Here is a 3,233-nt window from a genome sequence, read left to right as displayed (position 1 = left end):
AAAAAAAAAAAGAGGTTTAATGGACTCACACTTCCACATGGCTGGGGATGCCTCATAATCATGGTGGAAGGCGAGTGAAAGGCACATCTTCCATGGCAACAGGCAAGAGATAACTTGTGCAGGGGATCTCCCCTTTATAAAACCATCAGATTTCATGAGACTTCACTATCATGAGAACAGCATGGCCAAGGCCCGCCCCCATGACTCAATTACCTCCCACCAGGTCCCTCCCATGACATGTGAGAATTATGGGAGCTACAATTCAAGAAGAGTTTTGGGTGGGGACACAGCCAAACCATATCAGGTGATGCTATGAATCCTTCAAAATGGGTGAAACCCTCCTGCCTCAGTCAAGCTAGACCAATACTTGATCATTTCAGTCTTTTCCTGATCAGCCATATCATATGTACTCTGTCTTAATGATCATTGTAATATACTCTATCACCAAGTAACAACTGTAATGAAGGATCTGAATCTATTATTTTCTTATTTAGAGACTGGGTCTTGCCCTGTCACCCAGGCTGGAGTGCAGTAGTGTGATCATAGCTCCCTGCAGCCCCGACCTTCTGGGCTTGAGCAGTCCTCTTGCCTCAACCCCCCAAGTAGCTGGGACTACAGGCACGCACCACCATGGTTGGCTAATTAAAAAAATTTTTTTAGAGATATGGTCTCACTATGTTGCCCAGGCTGGTCTTGATCTCCTGGCCTGAAGCGATCCTTTTGCCTCAGACTTCCAAAGTGCTGGGATTACAGGCATGGGCCGTAATGCCCAGCCTGAATCAATTTTTAATGGCTGACCACTGATAGTCTTCAAATTCTATGCCTTATCCTTTCCTTTTTGTCCCACAGCTGGACAAGCCAATGAGAAAGCCTGGGAGCTACCCGCTTGGGAAGAGTGGGGGAAGTTTAAGCCATGCACATCCTAATGCATGTTCAGGCAGGATGCTTCACCCTGGCCCTATCTCCCAACCACAAGAAAACTCAGAGCCACTGCCCCTAAACCCCTTGCTCTAGTTCCACTCTAGAGTGAATCTGAGCCCTTCCCTTTGGGAAATCCTCTTGCCGTTTACTGTGTGTGTAATCAACTATTTCCTATCCATTGGTAACTGCTAGTCACCTGTCTGTACATCCATAAATCTCTGGTCAGGGGCTGACCAGAGTCCAACAGGGGATGCTGGCCACCCACATAAAACATCAACCTTGCCAGCCAACTAGCTAACCATCATTAAATACATTTATTATGGAGTTTTCCACACATCCATGCATAAACAAATCAGCTCAACCATTACCTGTAGCTGTTCCGGGGAATGACTTTAAGGTACACAGTTCTAGCCCCTCCACCAGTAAAAAAGTTGGTGACCTCCCTATACTTTGAAGTCAAGAAAACTGCAAACATAAATTTTAAGTCTGGCTAAACTTTATTTAGTTGATCTCATGTGATGTGAAAGCAAACCAACACACAGAATCCACATTTTATGTAGCTGCCTTGGGTTTTTCTCATGGGTCTAAATCAAGGATTTTGAACTCCTTGAATTCATGACCTATTGCTGTGTAACACATAACTGCAACATTCTCAGCTTGAACAACACATGTTTGTTATTTGACAGTTTCTGTGGGTCAGGACTCCAGGGGCAGCTTAGATGGGTCTTGTGCTTCAGGGTCTCCCAAGGCTGTAGTCAAAGTGTTGACCACAAGTGGGTTTCCCTGAAGTCTTGACTGGGACAGGATCTTCTTCCAAAGTCACATGAATGTCGGCAGGATTCAGTTCCCTGCAGATTGTTGGAGAGAATGGCTCATTTCCTTGCTGGCTATTGGCAAGAGGTCAGCCTCATTTTCTTGTCTTGTAGATCTCTCTATATGACAGCTTATTTTAGCCAAAGCCAGCAAAAGAAACTCTACTATAAAGACAGAAATCATTGTCTTATGTAACTCATGTGGAAGTGACATCCTGCCATCTTTGATATATTCTATATGTTTGAATCAAGTCACTATGGCAGTTCACACACCAGATTGAGGTTATTTGAGTGCCATCTTAGTGTCTGTTCACCATATTTCTTAAGCACCAGAACAAATACCAGAAGTTGTATTCTTCTGTGCATCCATTTATCCATCTTTTCATCTTCTAATGACAGACTGTATGTTATAGCACTTGAGAGTAAATGGTGTTACTCAATGTTCTTCAACCTTTCTTCATCATTGCCCACTAAGAAATATTTTACACATTTTTTAACCCACCCCCCCCATGCAAATTTAACAGATATACTCCTTATCTGTGTATGTCTGTATCTCTGAGCTTCGTACATGAATGGCCTTTTCACCTTCCAAGAACCAATTTTCATTCCCTTTGGGAAGATATTATCCCCATTAAAAATGCCCAAGGAGCATGCTATAGACTCAGACTGCCTTTGTTTCTTTCTGTTCCACCACTTATCAGCTTTGTGATAGCAAGTCACTGAACACCTCTGAACCTCAGCTTTCTTAACTGCAAAATGAGAATCACAGTAGAACCTACCGCTTACTACTGTTATGAGGATTAAAGGACATAAGATACCAGAAGTATATATAACAGACACAGTGGATTGTAGGAACACCATAAATGCAAGCTTCTATTACTGCAGTGCGCAGAACACTGTGTCTAGCATCAGGAATTTTAAGATAATACCAAAACAAGAGTCTCAAAGAGGCCCACTGTTTTTTAAAGGAGATTGAAAGATTGCAAAAGGTGTGAGATGTGCTATCATACAGTTATATTCAAGATGATTTGGCTATAGAAAAAAGGGAGTCTCTAAATTCTGAAAAAGAGAGAGGAGGGCCAAAGAAAGAAGAGTTTCTCAGAGGAAGGACACTTGAAGGAAGAGAAATAATTGGAGCTGAGGAATGAAGAACCAAACTAAAGCAATGGCAATGTTGATGATGACAGAGAGGAGGAGAAGGCCTGGAAATAAATGATCATGTGGTAGAATGCTATGGTTATTCAAAAGATTCACTTCTGTAAGTAGGCATTTCTCCACTTGCTTGTCTATTCACCCATTCATTCATCCATCTCCACATTCATCCACCCACTTTCCATCTATCCATCATCTATCCACACCTGTTTCCTCTGTCAATCCATCTACCTATTTATTCACCCATGTCTTCATTGATTCTTACATTCCACTCTTCTATACATCTGTCCATGCATTCATTCAATTCCCGCATTCATCCACTCTCCATCCATCCATCCATCCATCTAT

This window comes from Nomascus leucogenys, chromosome X (assembly GCF_006542625.1).
Source record: "Nomascus leucogenys isolate Asia chromosome X, Asia_NLE_v1, whole genome shotgun sequence".
NCBI classification, from domain to species: domain Eukaryota; kingdom Metazoa; phylum Chordata; class Mammalia; order Primates; family Hylobatidae; genus Nomascus; species Nomascus leucogenys.
Note: the sequence above shows the minus strand (reverse complement) of the source record.